This window comes from Falco peregrinus, chromosome 4 (assembly GCF_023634155.1).
Source record: "Falco peregrinus isolate bFalPer1 chromosome 4, bFalPer1.pri, whole genome shotgun sequence".
NCBI lineage: Eukaryota > Metazoa > Chordata > Aves > Falconiformes > Falconidae > Falco > Falco peregrinus.
Window position 1 is genome coordinate 94,603,899 of NC_073724.1, and position 18,533 is coordinate 94,622,431.

The 18,533-nt window shown below is 40.0% G+C and overlaps 1 protein-coding gene across 1 annotated transcript in view; it reads left to right on the top strand.

The window, feature by feature from the left end:
- The window catches only part of TRPC4 (transient receptor potential cation channel subfamily C member 4), a 161,947-nt gene that overhangs the window by 61,491 nt on the left and 81,923 nt on the right, over window positions 1–18,533 (top strand). The window lies entirely within an intron of this gene.

The following is an 18,533-nucleotide window of genomic DNA, read 5'->3' on the forward strand; positions in this document are numbered from 1 at the left end:
TTTGTAGCCCTCTTCTGGACCCATTTCAACAGGTCCATGTCTGTCTTGTGCTGGGGCCCCCAGATCTGGAAGCAGTACTGCAGGTGGGGTCTCACCAGAGCAGAGCAGAGGGGGAGACTCACCTGCCTCAACCTGCTGGCCATGTTTCTTGTTCAGCCCAGGATATGGTTGGCATTCTGGGCTGTGAGTGCACGTTGCTTGCTTATGCCCAGTTTTTCATCCACCAGTATGTTCAAGTCCTTCTCAGCAGGACTGTGCTCAAGCCCTTCATCCCCCAGTCTGTATTGATATTGGGGATATCCCCAATGCAGGTGCAGGGCCTTTCACTGGGCCTTGTTGGTCTTCATGAGGTTCATGTGGTGCCCACTTCTCAAGACTCTCAAGGTCATCTCTTGACATGGAATCAAATCTGCACAGATCCACAAGGCTTATCAGTTTAATGTAGTTAAGTCACATGAGATCTAGGTTCCAGTGAGGAAGGGCAAACATGTCCTGCATCCTTCCTACCTGTAGCCTGAATAAGGTTTTCCACTTAGAGCTGAGTGAGTTGTTAACTGCCTTCTATATAAAGCCAGAATCGGGCTTACATTTAACTGATCATGCACAAAACTTCCTTCCTGGAAGACTGTGCAGTAAGAAAAGTCAAGCTTTTTCAAGCCAGAGCTTTGCACCCATTATAAACTCACTCAGAAGAATCTTGAAGTTGATAAACAGGTTTTGCCCATGACACCTCTGACATGGTAACATTATTCCTGCAGATATTGTGGGAAATCTTTAATGATTCAAAGATCATAATAATTCCAAAGAGAATATTAGTGGTAAGATGTGGTCCATTTAAATTAATTATTAAATTCCCTTTAAAGCTGATGAAGGTTTCAACCCCTCCGTGTGGAGGTCCCTGTCTCTTAACTCAGCAAGGCAACACTGGGAGACATGACCCAATTGATCGGTCTTTCAGCCCTGTCTCCTCCAGTAGTCATCCATCCTATCAAGTACAGCTAGAAAGGTACAAACTCCTCTCCCTTTCTCCCTGTCTTCTCTCAAAGGAAAAAATCATTATATACAGTCTCATTCATGATAAATTCAATGCCTGCTCTGCTTCCCCTTGCACTGCCTTGAGACATCTCTAGGAGGGAGCTAGACTCTTGCGTATCCTTCTCATTTTAAGAAAATACTGGGGACAGGATAACATAGCCCATAAATTCTGATATTCCTAGGATTCTTGCAGGAAGAAAAAACTTGAAAATAGTTACAATATTGTATTATATTTTCATCTATTTCAATTTTCATGTATTACAGGTACTGTATTAATGTATTTCAATGAATAGTATGTTGAGATGATTACAGCCCTTTCACAGATAATGCATGCAATATACTTTAATTACAGTATAATGCACTCACTATGGATAGAATTGCAGATAATAGGTAAAGAGTGTAATTTTTGCTGATAAAATAACATGAATTCTATGTTTTTTTTCTTATGGAAAGAAAGAAATACAGTAAGTCGGTCTTTGTACAAATGTGTGTCTGCTTTGTCTTCTAGACAGTAAAAGCAGAGCTCCTTTGTAATGGCAACAGGTTTACATCACAGAAAGGGAAGAAAACTAGATTCACATTAGATTATTTCTCAACTGATAGTGCAGATGAGAATACAACTTACAGGAATTTCTCAATGCAGTGGACCAGGACCTGGAAGGATCAGTGCACAGCCCTGTGTCAAAACAGTTAAACCACCTGTGTCTCCATTCTCCAGCCTCGATAGTGGAAGTTGCCATGTGCAGAGTGGAGTTCATCTCAGTTGATGTTAGCCATCTAAGGCTGTGTCTCATCTCTGACCTGGCTGCCTGGGCTTCCCTTACCAATGGACGAAAGGGGAGATCCCTGGAAAGCAGCTCTTGCTGTCTTTGTCAGTTACTTAAGATGGCATAAAACACTTTTTGGACTAGCTGGAGAGAGAGTCTACAAACTTCCTTACACTAGTTTCCTACATTTCAGGCTGTTGTTTAGACTTTCAGGACTACTTTTTGGTATGTGCCGCAGCTACTGTAATGGAAACGCTTGAATACAAAAACTTGGTTTAGGTGAGCTTCATGCTGTAGCAGACGAAAGATAGGTGTACTGTTTGGGTGCATTCTACAGTGTTAAATTAGCCACAAACTGCTTTGCTCCAAACTAGAGGTTAGCTCTCTGGGCCGGAGTTTAAGTGCATAGTTTCAGTGCTGGACTGCACTGCTGGCTGGTGAGAGTGCTGCTTCTCCTTCTCGTCCTTTTTTCCCTGGTTGTACTTGCTGAGGGTCTTCCCATTACTATAAAGCATGACAAATAATCATGAATTATTTGAACAGAGACATCTTTTGTGTCTGTACCAGGCTACGCTTGCCCATTGCAAATGCTAATATTGCTTGCAAGCCAGTGCTTTAAAAAAAAATGTTCTCTAAACAAATAGATTATTTGCATGCTCATGGTGTTGTTTGCACTGGAGACCCCAACAACCATTAAGCATCTGTGGATGCCATCTGTGTAGATAGTCATGTTGGTTCTTTTCTAGAAACAGGACATGCTGAAGTATGCATGAAGAATGTAAAAGTGGATTACATTTTTACAGTAATGCTGCAATGAAGCAGATAAAAGTGTGCATATTTAATATATTATTTAATAATCAAAAGTACCTGCTGGCTGAAAAATCATTACAGTAGGCTAAAGATATAAAATCTGGATGCTTATAATTTTATACTAAAATTTACATTTTCGCTGTTTAGACAGAGATATATGTCTTTTTTCCCTGGAGAATCAAATTCTTGTGAAACCATTTCAAATTACAACTTGACTTTTTGATTACTTTTATTTGTAAACATCTGACATATTGTTTAGATGATGATTCATTTTCAGACTCTGTACTTTTAATGACATGATATCTTTGCCTGTTTGGTTTTCCTTTGTTGTATAAAGCTAGTCATGTGTGGTAAAGTCGTGGCCCTTTGAAGTTAGTGGGAGTTTTGCCATTGATTCAGTGAGGTCAAGATTTCATCATTTTGCTGGGTTTTTTTTGCCCCTGATGGAGTTATTCACGGAGGAGACAGATAATAGTAAGAAAGATACGTGTGCTAAATACTGCCAAGTTCAAGAAACAGTTTAGATTCCCAAATATTAAATTACTGATGAAAGTTATGAACATTCAAATGCAGAAAAACCCCAATATGACTCATGATTTACAAGTCAATGAATTAGCTCTCACTATTTCTTTACAATCATGAGTTAATATACTATGTATGATGCATAGCTACTTTCACCTTCATACAATAATGTAATTGTATTTGTAAACCAAAATAATTTTTACGCATAGGTTTTCCTACATAATTCAAGACCTCATTGACAATGTCAGAAAGCCAGAAAATGTATCTTCTTGTATCAGCAGAAAGGTACAATTCTTCAGGACTTCTGAAATGTATCTTTTGAAATAAGTGATTTTTCTCCAAAATTTAATTCTTTAAACAATTAAATGTCTAAATAGAAAAGGAGGAAAAATGAAAGAAGTTAATTCTGACCAAGAATCAGTGCATTTAGTTAAAATAATATATTTTTGCATTTTTTGAGAAGTTTTTCAATCAATATCTTCAAAATTAGGAGATGCCACTGAATCTTACTCTTTAATACTTCTTCCTCAAAAAACCAAACCAAAATAAAAACCCCAAACCAAACCACCACCAAAACCCAAACAACAACAAGCAAAAGTCAGATCTCATTAAAGGTATATCTAAAGTCTCTAGTCTACTAACCACTCAGCTGTTTGGCTCTAGCTAATACCTATATGTTTTGTGCTTTGCATTTCAAAGTCCTTATCGGTTACAGTGGCCTTGAGCTGATTATCAATATATGGATACATCTGGTGCCACCTGGTGACTACAGATGGGGCATGTACCTTTAACAGCTTTGAATTGTATCTGACCCCTGTTAGGCAGTTTGTGAGTATTTTGTGGTACACATTTATGGAACTCAGGAAAATCATGTTGTTTGCATTATATTTTCTACACTTCTTTAGCTGTAGCAGTTGCTAAAGTACACGTGAAAGAGAATAACACAAATTAAGGTGAATGAGTTGAGGAAACTTGTCCAAGTACTATTTAACTTACCAGTTCCTCAAAGCCATATGTCCTTATTTATCTGCCAAGTCACTTGTTGCTTACCCGGATGGATAGTTGAATGCTGAATTAAGAGGGGAAAAAAAGCTGTTCTTTAAAATTTGGTATCTGCAGAAAATGTTTTTATTGTGTTAAATTGCATGCAGCATCCACATATGGGATGGGGGATAGGTAGAATAAAAAAATGCGTAGAATACCTTTATTTAAATCGCAGTGTGCTCTACTGCTTGAGGAACCCAGGCATCGACCTCTGACTGGGTGCTGACCACCTAGGTATGCATGTATACTCAGCGAAGACTGAAGCAGAGGTGTGGCTGTCTTCTAAGGATGCTACAAAGCACATAAATGAAGCTGAAGAGTCGGTTATTAAACTTGAATCTATGTATTTGCTAACAGTCTAGATTTAGGGCATGGGAACCTGACGGCAATGTTTGCAGGCATTGCCTGGCTAGCAAAAGCACACGGTGGTGCTTTTATGCCTTCCTGTTCACTGTTAGATGTCAGTCTCATGATACTGTGGGTATTTTTATAGGTGGATACCCTGGGGACAGCTTTCTGCAGATGTGTGAAAAAAATACCATGCTAATGGCAGACTAGCGTTTACAGACATAAGGGAATTGGTAGAGGAGGGAGAACTTTAGGACAGGGAGGGAGCTGATTGTGCTGATATGTCCTTGGTTCACTCCTCTGGTGTGGAAGTCAATTAATGTGAAAACACTGTTGGGCACAAAGGGAGGGTTGTGGTAAGAAAGTGGAAGCTGGCCAACTCCAGCCCCTGCAGCTTTCTTCCAGTTAGTTTGGAACTGCAAATTTTTTAGTCATCAAGGCAGTTTGGGAGGTAAATCTCCTATATAGCAGATTACTCTGTGGGTGCTTTGGATGTACAGAAGAAAGGTCACACACAGTCTTTCCCAGAGCTGCTGGTGTCCTTAGTGAGACTTCTGTCTCGGTCTCCTGTCCACTGGCCAGACAGGTTTCTCTATTAACAGGAAGATCTTTCTGCCTGTAGTGCATCACCTCCTTGTACATCACCTCTGCATTTCCAGGTTGTCCCAGCAAGGGACACAATATCTAAAATTTTCCATCTCTTGTTTGGTCAACATTAACAGAACAGTCAATGTGTAACAGTCAGTGCATACTTTCAGATGCACTAGCTTAGGAAACCTTTGTAAGAATTGCTTCAATTAACTCTGGCTCTGCAAGAATGCTGTGAAATGTGCATTTCATTTCCTGAAGGTCTTTTGGATCAGCTTGACTCCTCTCTCCTTCTGTGTGCTGTGTTCTTACACTATGTGCAGAGAAAAGAAGAAATTGCTGGCATAATGCTGGAAGTAGGAAGCTGAAAAGAGACTATATCCACCTCCTACAACTTTCATGGCCTTTTTGCTTTCCTGGGACAGCAGTAAAATCGCATCGTAAACTGCTTTATGCAAAATTGCTGCCTTCTACTTACTGTGCTAAGAAATGTTATACATGTTGAATTTCTCCATCTCATACTTGCAACCTGTGTTTCTGCTGCTTGCTCACTCCCGCAGAATCAGTCATGGTTCCTACCAGTCAAAGTTGAACCAGGGAGCCAGGCATCAGCTGCTTCAATGTGCTGGCCTCTAAAAATGCAAGTCCATGGTATAGACGTGTTTTCATTGGATTTCATGGATTTTCCTGGAAGTGTCCCAAAGGGCCAAAAGTATAAGTTCAATGTGTTATCTAAGTATGGGGAGGAAAAAAAAAATATTTATTCAAAGAGGCAAAACCTAAACTGCCAAAACTTAAAATTTACAGACAGGCATTTCTGAAGGACTGAAAGATGCAGCATATTCCTTGGTGAAGAGTGTATTGCATACGGGTACCAGAGACAGGGTGTAAGAGTCTGGCATGTGGTTAGGAAGTGGTAGAAGATACTGATACCTGAATTAGCGTCTCAGCACCTTCCTGCGCTCTTATTGCCTTTCCAATGCTAGTAGTTAAGACAGAGGTGACCACAGCAGGGATTGTCAATGCCACCTGGTTACAGTGGACCTGGAAATGTCCATCTACCCTGAAGTAACATGTAGTCACTCTGAAAAATCCTCTTCCACCATCCCAATTCTTCCCATGGTTCCCATGCATTCTACAAACATGGTTAGCTACTGTTCGGGTTGCACTCAGAACTATGGATTCAAGTTTCTGATTTCACTACCACATTCTGAGTCTCCCTCAGGAAGAGCATAAGGATAGTTACCATTTTCTCTCCAGAGAGACTCTCTCAGACTGTGAGCAATCCTTCTTCATCACATTTAAGGACCTCTTCAGTAGTCTTTCCGGTCATGGTAGGCTTTACAACTGGGATATTCCTGAGGAGCTGGGTGAAAGGTATGGCATGTTCCAGCCTTTATCTCTGAGGGAAAGGACTGAAATGAAAGAGACAAAACTTTTGTGTAGAGGGTAAGGACAGCAAGCTGTGATTATATGCTTTTATTTTCCAAGGAAAATGGCATCTGGGAGAGATGGGTGAGGTGAGAAGTCATATGTAAGAAGATAGCAGCTCTGATACTTTGCAAACCAGATGTGAATCCAGGAATCTGAGGCAAACACAACCTAATTCTGGTGTATGCCACATGCACAGTGCCTGCCAGGGACATTTTAGCCATGTGTGAACAAGAGGATCCAGAATGTTAGGAAGCGTTATCCAGGTGGACCAGTAGGAAAGCTTGCTATCCTGGGACTTTTTGAGAAGTGGGGAAAGAAGGGGCATTATTTTACTGTTACAGGCTAAAGTTATATTTTATAAATCTTGATGCATTTAGCTGATTGATAATTATTTGGAGTGTGGGAAGGTATAAGAGGAGGTGTTGACAATACAAGTTGTCTTTCACTTGAATCTACTGCATGTAGTTATCAGAATAAACAATGATTGATCTTATGTCAAAATGTGTCTATTTTTAGCAGTGTTGCCATGTACTTTTGGAGAGAATAAAAGGGCGTAAGAGAACAGCCAGGAGGAGGGGAGGGTCCTGTGTGAGGATGTGTCAAGGATGTTGTACAGTATAGTTTCCAGACCACTGGGGCAGGCTGCTACGTGGATGTTCAGGCACTCACCTAAACTATCTGAAAGGGGTTACAGAAGCAAGGCCAGATAGCTTTGCAGGCAATGTGTCTTCAGTCTGGCAGTATTCCCAGAAATATAAGAATTCTAAAGGTGAAAAGTCAGGAACCAGCATGAAAGCAGTACAGAGCCTGAAGGGTCATCTTCCATTCCTGAAATGCTGGCAGTGTAGATTCTGCTCTTCTGACAGAGTTCCTATCTCCTAGGAAATTCCCCATATGTGCTTCATTACCCACTCTGTTCCTTTCATGTCTCTTAGTATCTTTGGACTTGAAACTGCCCTTTGAGGAGTCCCAGGGTCCTCTGATGAAGCCAGTGCTCTTCTCAAGCTGCTCATAGCCCAGCTACAGTCTCAGGCTCAGGCTCCTCTTAACATGTGCAGAGCTTTGGCCCATTATTTTCCTCCCAAGCCCTGTGGGATGGTACTGTTTTCCCAGCCCTGCACTGCTCCACAACCCAGTGGCATACATGGGGAAGTTGCTATGTCAGAGTTGTACCTTCCCCGGTAACAGTGTGGGTCGTCACAGAGACGACCAGGGAATACATACAAGCTGTAGGTCCAGCACACCTACACACCAGGCTTTAACTGCAAAGGTGTTGGACCTGTTATTTTAAGATGTTATTTTGAATTTTCACCTATTTACTGAACTGGGACTTATATTGGTGAGGCAGGGGCAGGAAGAAGGAGAAAGATTTTATGAGCACTGCATGATGCCTTGTGGTTTTTCTTATCTAAACCCTTTCTACAGTAACTTTGGAAAATATCAGTTGCAATCACTTGTGTAATGTTCTTCATCTGTTGAGATTAAAGCATCATTAATGTTTTGAAAATGTCTCCCACAGAAGTTCATGAACTAAGTGCCTTTTTTGAGTGTTCTGATTAATGACAGTCTAGCTAGTAATGAGTATGGAGGAGGCAATGCAAAGCTATTTTGTCGGGCTTGAAGTACACAGTCTTGAAGTGCAATGTGAGGGCACAAAGTTGGTTCTTCCCACTCCTAGCTGCCTGAGTGGGTAGCTGGATATTTTTTTTTCCCAGTGGCATGTGATTAATTAGAATTTTCTGACAGGTTTTAACATATTGATAGACAGAAATGAATGGGACAAGCTGTGTAGGGAGATGTTTCAGTTTACTGATGAAATAGATGTAGTAGCCTATCCACATGTTCATTCTTTCATATAATCGTGAAAAAAAAACCCACACATGAAAAGCACATGAAAAAAACAGGTAGCTTTTAAGGAGAGGTGTACTGTAAAGGTGGAGATGAGTAATTGCATATGAGGTGGAGATACGGATTTACAAAAGTATTGTTCTTTGATTTTTTAGAGGGATGCTGGCTGTTTTCAAGTTCAAAAAATGCTGTGCTTAGGTGTCATTACGTGTTGGCAATAAACTCAAGCTGTCTGTGTTTATATGCATCAGAGGTAGGGTGGGTGGCTGTGTAGAAAAACCTGTCACAATTACTGAAGAAAGACTCCAGAAGCTGGTATGCTGGTGCCATCCAATAGGGCTGCTAGCAGGTTCGATACTGAGGTAGGCAATGTGTTCCACAATATGCACCCATCACCTTGTAATGAATGGTAAATCATAATATTCCAAAATTGAAGCAGTGGCAAAAGAACTATGGCAAAATATGGAGAAAAGTGGTAGTTTCTTGACCTGTAAAAAATGAACCATTTTTTTGTTGGCAACATAAAAAGTAAAACAAACCCAAACCAAAAAAAACCAACTTACTAGCAGGATCCTTACAGATAAATCCTGGCAGGTGTATATTCTTGATGATGGCTTGCACATGCTGTGAATATAATCCTCCATTTTAGCAGTTTGCTGAAGTTCAGAAGATAATGATGATGACGAATACAGATTTAGCTCAAAGACTAGTGAACCAAACCTATACCTAAAGTTTAAGTGTTGCAGATTCAGAAAGATTAAGTGCTTTTCTGTCATTATTTGCTGTTTTTTTCATACTTCTTGTTTTCAGCTCATGCTGGAAATGAAAACAGTTTTCTACCACAAGAAGATGAGTGCAGATAAGCAATACACATTTGAAAATCTAAAAGAAATAAAAATCTTTAGAAGCTTAATGCAAAAAATAGTTCTGTGGGAAAGTCAGATTTCTCCTCAAGAATTCTCCTCCACATTTTCCCTTCTTTTTATATTTGTTGAGTCTCACTTTACAGTACTCACCCAAGTTTGCAATCAGAATAAGGACAGCATACAATTAACAAAAGAAAATGTCAAAAATCTCTGCCTTCTACAATTAGCAGTGCTCTACTGTCCTCTTTATAAGCCTCCCTGCCTGGAATAATTTTTGCCAAACCTACCTGCTTTTACTACCTGACAACTCAACAACTGCAAAGATAGTTTCAACTAAAGATTTTAACAGCCTTTCAGTGCTTGAAAACAGGTTAAGTATCAGCTCTGAGGCCAGTAGTATAGTACAAATCTATTAAGACCAAGAGGTTCAACAAGTAGAAACTTTGAGGTAGTCTTGTCGTCTAAGGTCTAGAAATCCCCATAGAGTCAATTATCTTTACATTTGGCTGTGCAATGTAACTTATGAAGTTAACAAATTTATAAACATTAAAGCAGTAATATAAACAAACCAGTATCTTCTATGCCTGGAGCAGCCTCTCAGGGGACAGTTAATGACTTTGCCCTTGATAAAACAGATTGAGAAGATCTGCACTATATATAAATAGAAGTATACAGTTGTATGTAAGGGGTGGAAGTCAGCTCCTGATTCAGGTATCTGAAGCTGAATGCGATGTAGCAGTAGAGCCAGGGGTCTATGCAGAGATGTCCCCTGCATCAGGGTAGCCGTCTGCCCTCCACCTGTGCTGCAAAGGGGTGGGACCCTCCAGTAGGTCTTGTGTCATGTCTACGTAGAGCTCTGATTCTCCAGGGTATTTTAAATGGTTCTACATGCGTGTGTCTAGATACCTGAATCACTCCTTTAGTGCTTGCATATAAGTCAGGTATCTGAGCTCCCAGTAAGGTCAGTGAAGAGCTCGATGGTCTGCTGATGAAATGCAAGTGTCTACTGTAGGCTAAGAAAAACAGTTCTCTGGATGCTGCTGACTACATCAGCCAGGGGACCAGCTGGAAGGATCACCTGTAGTGGATAAGTGTAATGTGAGGCATCCTAGTATGTCTGAGATGTGTATGGGCCTGGCAGTTATGACACAGGACCTGTACAAGACCTGTGCCTTTGTGGTGAACTGGATGGAGGTCATACAGGACACCTGGACGTATTTGAAATAGCACTAGACACCTACATGGGGGCAATTGAGATGAGCCTCAGATTTGCGCTCACTATCACAGGAGCTTAAAAATCTAATTCACATAACAAGTCTATAATTAGGTGTTTAAATCTAGGGATAAATGCTATCCTGTGGGTTCAGCTACAACATACCTCCTCTCTGACAGTGTCCAATGCAGAAACCCAGGAAAGACTTTAGGAACAAGACCACTGAAGTCCTATTGTTGAAAGAAACTATTTCAAAGGCACAGCACTTTCTGATGGACATAAACTTCCAGGTAATCCCAATGCTGCAAAATGGTCCACTGAAAAATATTTTCGGAGCCATTCCAGACTTCTTCCTTGTCTGTGAACCACTGTGCTGAAATGGAGTCACCTGGAATTTGCCTGTGGAGATACCTCTTAAACAAGTTGTATTCAACAAAGAGTAGAACTCAAAAGACTTTTCAAAGTGAACATTAGTCTTTGAGAATCAAACATGCAATCATACCTAATGATCTTTAAAATTAATCACTTTCCAAACATTCAGCCATTGGAAAACCATATGAAAATTCACAAAACAGAAACATGCCACTATCAAGAAACTTGCTTATTTATGGCCCTCCATCATCAACTTTGCTTTTGTCATAGTCCATCCATTGTCAAATTGTCATCATTTGTCAACAGTCCTGGCTAACTGGGGAGGTCCCAGAAGGCTGGAGGTTAGCCTGTGTGATGCCCATCTACAAGAAAGGCAGGAAGGATGATCTGGAAAACGGTCAGGCCTGTCAGCCTGACTTTGGTGCCGGGGAAGTGAGTGCCATCACATGGCACATGCAGGACAATCAGGCCCAGCTACCATGCGTTTATGAAAGGCAGGTCCTGCCTGACGAACGTGACCTCCTTCTGTGACAAGGTGACCTGCATGTAGTGGGTGAGGGGAAGGCTGTGGGTGTTGTCTGCCTGGACCTTAGTAAAGCCTTTGACACTGTCTGCCACAGCATTCTCCTGGGGAAACTGGATACTCGTGGCTTGGATGGGTGTACCCTGCACTGGGTAAAAGCTGGCTGGACAGCCAAGCCCAGAGAGTGGTGGTGAATGGAGTTACGTCCCACTAGTGACCAGTTACAAATGGTTTTCCCCAGGGCTCAGTACTGGGGCCAGTTCTGTTTAATGTCTTTGTCATTGATCTGGACAAGAGGACTGAGTGCATACTCAGTCAGTTTGCAGATGACACCAAGCTGGGAAAGAGTGTTGATGTGCTTGTGGGCATGAAGGCTCTGAAGATGGATCTGGACCTGCTGGACCAATGGACCAAGACCAATTGTATGAGGTTCCACAAGGCTCAGTGCCGGGTCCTGCACTTGGGTCACAACAGCCCCATGCAGCGCTACAGGCTTGGGGCAGAGTGGCTGGGAAGCTGCCTGGTGGGAAAGGACCTGGGGGTGCTGGTTGACAGACACTGGACAGGAGCCAGCAGTGTGCCCAGGTGGCCAAGAAGGCCAACAGCATCCTGGCTTGTATCAGGAACAGTGTGGTCAGCAGGACTAAGGAAGTGATCGTCCCCCTGTATTGACACTGGTGAGGCTGCACCTCGAATCCTGTGTTCAGCTTTGGACCCCTCATTACCAGAAAGATGTAGAGGTGCTGGAGCCTGTCCAGAGAAGAGCATCGAAGCTGGTGAAGGGTCTGGAGCACAAGGCTGATGAGGAGTGGCTGAGGGAACTGGGGTTGTTTAGCCTGGAGAAGAGGAAGCTGAGGGGAGACCTCATTGCTCCCTAAAACCACCTGAAAGGAGGTTGTAGGCAAGTGAGGGTAGGTCTCTTTTCCCAGATAACAAGGATTAGGATGAGAGGAAATGGCCTCAAGTTGTGCTGTGGGAGGTTTAGATTGGATATCAGGAAAAAAATTTCACCGAAAGGGTTGTTGGACATAGGAAGAGACTGCTCAGGGATGTTGGTGAATCACCATCCCTGGAAGTATTTAAAAAAAATGCGTAGATGTGGTGCCTCGGGACATGGGTTACTGGTGGACATGGGAGTGTTAGGTTTACAGTTGGGCTTAATGATCTTAAATGTCTTTTCCAACGTAAATGATTCTATTCTAATATTCCTTCCTGTTAACATCCAGCTGAAACAGCCCAACAAATTCTAAAGTCACAATGAAGTGACTGATAGAGTCCATTAACATGATTGCAGAGGCTTACTCTTCCTAAGAGACTGCCAATTTAGCCTGTCAATTTACCAACTGTTTTCTGGATAGAGGATACATGTCACATACTGTGCTGACAGAAGTGTTCTAATTGTCCTTTAAGGCAGTGCCAGGATCTATTTCTTCCACGTCTTCACCCCAGAATGGCAGGAGGCAAAGTTATTTCCCCTTTTAATTCAGCTACTAAAATATTGCTGATGATTAGTAATAAAATATTATCAAAGTTTGCAGGCTTGTCACAATATGTGAGGCCTTCTGGCAGAAAAAAAGGAAACCTGAAATATCTACCCTCAGAGCCTTATATTTCATATTACATACTGCTGAGATGCAGCTGAATATGTGCATAAAATACAAAGAATTCTGCCACCATTTTATGTGCTACCAACCAGCTTTATGACATCAACTGTAAGTACAAACAAGCTGGCTGACAAGATGGAATTTCTCTTCCCTGATCATTTAATCCTCTGTTACTACCATGCACTCAATTGAGTAAAAGTGTACTTACATAAGCTCAAAGAAAAACAATTTCCCTATCGTAAAGCACATTAGGAATACCTCTTTACCCATTTGATTACTAGGATGCATGTGTATGAGATAATGTACAGATCAAGATCCACAGTCAGTGAGTAAACTCAAACACAACACTAAGACTAACTTGAAACAAGGGGAAGTCACAGTATTGAAGAGTTTGCGCCAATCCATTCCCCTTGGCACCAGTTTCAAAGGCTTCTTTCTAGAAATCTACCCTTAAATAACTCTAACTACTTATTCTGCCCCTGGTCTCTCACCACATAGGGCAGGTTATAATAATGCACGCCTCTCCCACTTCCTCTTTGATCTCTTTGCAGTGAAAATTCAAAAGGATTTTTTTTTTTTTTTATTTCTGGCGCTTTTCTATTTTTTCTGAAACCTCATAAGCAGTAGGATTGTTCAATTGATTCTTGCATGCAGGGAGGATCTTAAAGCATCTGTCATTAAGGAATTGAACACAGCTGAGAATATCATTAACCTGTAATAAAAATCAATTGCCAAACCTTTGCCTGTCAAAAAAACTTTCATTTTTCATTCCTAGCTTAGTTGCCTAAGCCTTGGTCTCCTCTTTTTACTTCAGAAAAAAGTTCTGTTCGTATCTATGAAACATAGAAAACTTATAGTATGATTAAAAACTAGAACTGCTGCTAAATAACAAACCACTGAATAACATACCAGGAATAATATACTTATGTAACAGATTTCTATGTCATTTTTCTGCATCCTCTGCGGGTTTATGGAGTTTCTGTGTCCCTGCCATACTCTTTTGTATTCCTTCCTCATAATATTTTGAAAAAATATGGAACATTTTACTTAAAGTGTTTTGCAAATTTGCCTGATTCCTACTTTTTTCTTTAAGAATATAACCCTTTTAATTTTCTCAGACACAAAATTTACTCTCCAGCCATGAAGCTATCTCAAATTACTTTGCAATGCTAAATAATTGCAATCAGCTGTAAAGAAGTTTAGCTAATTCCCAACCTTCCCTCTGAGACACTCCTATCTCCTAAACAGTTTATTGATACCTAGAGAGGCTACTAATCTGTTATTGTTCTTGCTGCAAAAGCTCTTCTTCAAGAACAGTCTTTGTTAGCCAGTGGGACGTCTTTTTTTGTTTCTAATTCATGAAGCTCAGGACAAAACAAAGGATCCATCTCAGATTCTAAGAACTCATTTTTTCTAACATTTCTCTCAAGACCTCACTGGATAAGCAAGCTAATTTTCTCCTGCCTCCCCAGTTGAATATTTGAGCCATTTTGGGAGAAAGCAAAAAACAGGGATAAGCAAGAGCTCTTCCACATTTTCCTGATCAGACTGAAAACATGAGGTGTCAGGAAATGGAAGGTCAGACATAAACTTCACTAAAATTATTTTGCCTTTATGAAACATTCTGTGTTTGAGAAAAGTATCTGTGCATGCATTTAAAACCATGACTTGGTGAAGGACCACACTAGGTCTACTTTAATCATTCAGGAAGTTTCAATATTGGCTTCACTCATCATGCAAACTTTGAGAAAGGCATATATGACCTTTATTATGAAGCAGCAGAAATAACTTGAGTTCCCCTTTAATCATTTCCATAATAAGATTATTTTGCTTTCTTAGTTGTCATGTTTTTCCAAACCATTTCCAGTTTCTTCTTGCACTGTCCCTGAGTAAAAACACAGTTTGCCTGTCATTTTTCATTATGAGCACTTGAGCAATGCCCCGAATTCTTCCTTGAAAAACTCCTCCACCTAGTTTCAAAAAGATACGCGCTGAGAGAGCAAGTATGAGTTTCAGAGCTGGAAATAAATTCAGAATATCCTGACAGCCTTTTACAGAGTATCTACTTTTAAGTCATTTCCCATCCTTGCTCACGCTACTGACATTGAAGGAAGGGTATATCCATCCACTAATAATGCTCATAGGAAAACATTAATTGAAAATGACCGCTCTTATGTAGGGGCTGTATTTTGGATTAGCTGCCAGAGATACAAGGAGGAGGATAAAAAAGAGAATTTAAGTACTGAAGTCTTGTGTCATCAGTCACACCTAACAAATGCATGTCCCACATCTTTGAAATCAATTATTTTTTCCTCTGATTCTATCTGGAAATTGTCACCAATTCATTTTGCTGCATTTCCTCTCCATTCTTTATTCTCCTTTTTCAAGTAAAAAAAAAAAATCTATACTTTTACACACCAGGGAGTTTCCTGAAGAAAATAATCCAACATTCTACTTGTAAGCACCTAAAAGAAAACATGGACATGAATAGCAGCCTACCAGGATTTATCAAGAAGAAATCTTTTCATAACAGTATAGTTTTCTTTCATCGCCAGATAGCAAGCTCTGGATGTTGGGGAAAAGCAGTACATATCATATATAGCTTGAGTTTTGTAAGATTTCATAAACTGTCACTCAAAACACAGTCTAAGAAAACCACTTGTAGAACAGTTGCCAGTAGTACCTGGTGACACAGGCTGAGTGACTCAAACGGAGGGGTGAAATGAGCAGTTCTGCAGGGGTCTGTCTCAATCAATATATTAATTCCTGGCATTTAGGATGAAATAGAGGTCATCTTAAATCTGTAGACATCACAAAGCTGGGGGGGATCACAAGGCTGTTGCAGGGCACAATTAGGGATGGTTTTGGCAAAAAAAGAAAAATTATTTCTGTAATAAATAAAACAGTTCAGTAAGAAAATGTGTAAGCTTCTAAGTAGAGAAGAAGTAATCAAGTATATATTGGAATTGAAAATGATTAAGATAACAGTTCTGCGAGGGGGCTTAAAATAAGACTAACAGGAAAAGACTGGACAATATAATATTACTGTGCAAAAGTCAACATCGTATTTGGTCACATCAGAATGGGCACAGATTGTAAGCTATACATGAATTTGTCCTCTGTTATACTCAGAAGTGGTAAGGAACATGCAGAAAGAATTAAGAAGGTTCAGAAAATTAGAAAGTCTTCCCCATAAGGAGAGTCTGAAGGAATGAGTGTTTAGAAGAAAAAGCTGAAACTATAGTAAAGAAATAACGTGTCTTCTGTATCCACGTTTTGTAGAGCAAGACATTATAGGCTCAAACTGGACAAAGGTAAAACAAAGTCAGAAACATTGTCAGGAAATGGTGCAACGTATTAACCCAGCACTGCAGGGCTTTAAGAATACATTGGTCAAATACCTGTGGGGTTTGATCTAGGTATAGATACCATACATTGGGTTCAAGGGAGCAAACAAGACCTTCTGACAAGTTCCTTCCTACTGCCCAGTGCTCCTATTGCTGAATTCTTCTTACACTGTTTGGCTCAAATGTTCTGCAGATGTGTTAAGTATATACTGTTGTTTGTATAATGCGGTTATGCATGTCATCCTCGTTGTTTCCAAAAGTGATGTTGGTTTCAGTGGGTTACTAAATGCTATTGTAATTCTTTTTCTTAATATGTGACTTTAATGCCTTTTGTGCAATGTGGCTGGCACAGACTAGAAGTCATCAGTCCATGCTGTGACTATTGTGACACACAAATTGATTCAGCTGTAATAGGATGAGCATGAAAAAACATTAGAAAACTATAGGCTGACATCAGGTAGGTTAAGTGTAACTGAAAAAAAACCCAACCCAAAAATAAAAACAAAAAAACAAAAAACTTTGAGGTTTTGAAAACTCAGCTTGTACTTGGAAAAAAATAGAATGAAAATAACTCAACCTTGTAAATTTAACTGTGCAAAATTCCCATATACACAAAAAGGCAAGCACTGAAGCCTCCTTAAATGTGACAGGGATTTTGTATTAGCTGTGGCAACATCCCTGTTGCCAGTCATGTCCCAGCAAAGCTGAAAATAAATTTTCAGCAAAATAAATAGACATGATATTCTAACTGGGGGGAAGTTATCCTTTGCTAACAATAATGCATATTAGGACAATTAGTCCTGATCCTTGGAAATATTTTATCACACATGGGATATATACACTGAGAAGGGCTTGCAAGGAAGCAAAAATGGCAGCTCTCTACCCTGCCAATAGGAGACAGACAAAAGCAGCTCCTAAAGGTAACACAATCTGCATTAGCTGTTCATACCTTCCTCTTAAAAACCCTGGAAGAATGGCCAGAATGATGAATCCAGTACTTTTGAAAAATACGTGTCTTGTATCCCAGTAGTGCAAGTTAGGAAGCATGAGCTGTGGTTAGCTGTGGGTTAGTATTAGGATGAGATAGCATAGCCCATCAAGTTTTGAGCTAGTTCAGCATACGGTTTGTGTCTGCTGAATAAATTTTTTGGGGGCTGTATGCTAAGGGGAGTGTTTACCTTACCCAACTTTAGCTATCTAAAATTAGATCTCTGTTTTGGGTTGCTTTTCAAAAATTCTCTCTCCTAGACACCTTTCTTGGCTGACTTGAAATATAATATCTTTGTAAGAAAATATTTGGGACATTTTTTAAAATTAAGGGTTAGAATTGTCATAAGAAAATATTATAATCACAATAAGCAAATCTGAAATAAAATAACCTTCTTATTGTTAAATTATAGGCAAATTTTGGAGCAAAGTAAGGTTTCAAAATAAATAAAGTAATCCAGAATCTTCCATTAAAAATGTCCACACAAAAAATATTTTATTTTTTAATTATTGATTTTTCCCTATATCTTCCTGGCATCAATTCATAACTGGATTTACATCCTGGGTTGATAAAACATGTGCTCAAAAAAGTGTATCCAACTGGGAAAAGAAGCAGAAAGAGTTGGTCTGCCTAGGCAACCTGGAGTTACTGGCAGAACTTTTAACAAAACCCATGTCCTGAGGTCCAGATAGGTTGTCCAGCTGTTATTGCCTTGAGTCAGATTTATGTTTTTTCTTCGTCCCCAGGAATCCTCCACTTTTCTCATTCATAACATCATTTGGAAGCTGACAAAAGATACTTCCATCTCAAAGCTGCAGCCCAAAGAAACCTTCCCACCATAAAGTCTCAACTTGTGGTTAGGATTTCATTTTGGCTAGTCAGCCCTTTCATTTTGCTATGAACCACAACCTATAATTAGCACAAGAGTGAGGTTTTATGGCCTTATGCATCTGGCATTCAGAATTTTAATTGGAGGTCTTAATATGTTTTATATAAGAACCAATTTTTTAATTTTTTAAGCACAATTTAAGACACAATATTTTATTTAAGACCCAACAGGGTGCGCATCACTTAACCTCAAAATATGTACTGCCCCATTTTTGTCATCTCTCTTGCTTGTGGTTAGACTCCAGAGGAAAGAAATCTGGAAGATGAGCATTAAACACCTTGACAGCATTGAGCTGAACTGTGGGCATGGAAATGTTAAAAGACACAATTTGTAAT